Genomic DNA, 523 nt, shown 5'->3' with positions numbered 1-523 from the left:
TTTTTTTTTTTTTTTTGCTGTTCTCTTTGATTCTCTTTTTCCTAAACACTTTTCATATTTTGTTCTTTTAAACTCTTCAAATATTAATTCGAAAGAACCTTTTGCTGTTCCATTCTTGTGATTTCCATTCATGCGGCAGCTGCTTTCTGATGCTGTTTCAGACCGTTTAAGAAGATAGTGCTACAACACATTGAAGCTCCGCAATTTGAAACTCTTAAGTCTCGAGTATTCAAGTATGCTAAGTTCATACTAAAAATAAGCTAGCCGTGGAAAATACATGAAATACAAAATACACATAAAAAATGAGTTAAAAATACATGTATTCATACACAAATATATAACAACTGATTTGGTAACTGATATTTATTGCGCACATAGCATTTTTTTGTCAAGTATTTAACATTGATTTTTGTTTGGGATTCTGCTAGCGCTACTCAGATTGAAATGTGAATCATTGAATGATTAGTTCTGCCCTTGTGCTGTATTGTACATTTGTACTCTTTTTTTTTTTTTTTTTTTGTTT

Source organism: Arachis ipaensis, chromosome B06, assembly GCF_000816755.2.
Source record: "Arachis ipaensis cultivar K30076 chromosome B06, Araip1.1, whole genome shotgun sequence".
Classification (NCBI taxonomy): domain Eukaryota; kingdom Viridiplantae; phylum Streptophyta; class Magnoliopsida; order Fabales; family Fabaceae; genus Arachis; species Arachis ipaensis.
The sequence above is the reverse complement of the archived record's forward strand: the minus strand, read 5'-3'. Positions refer to the sequence as shown.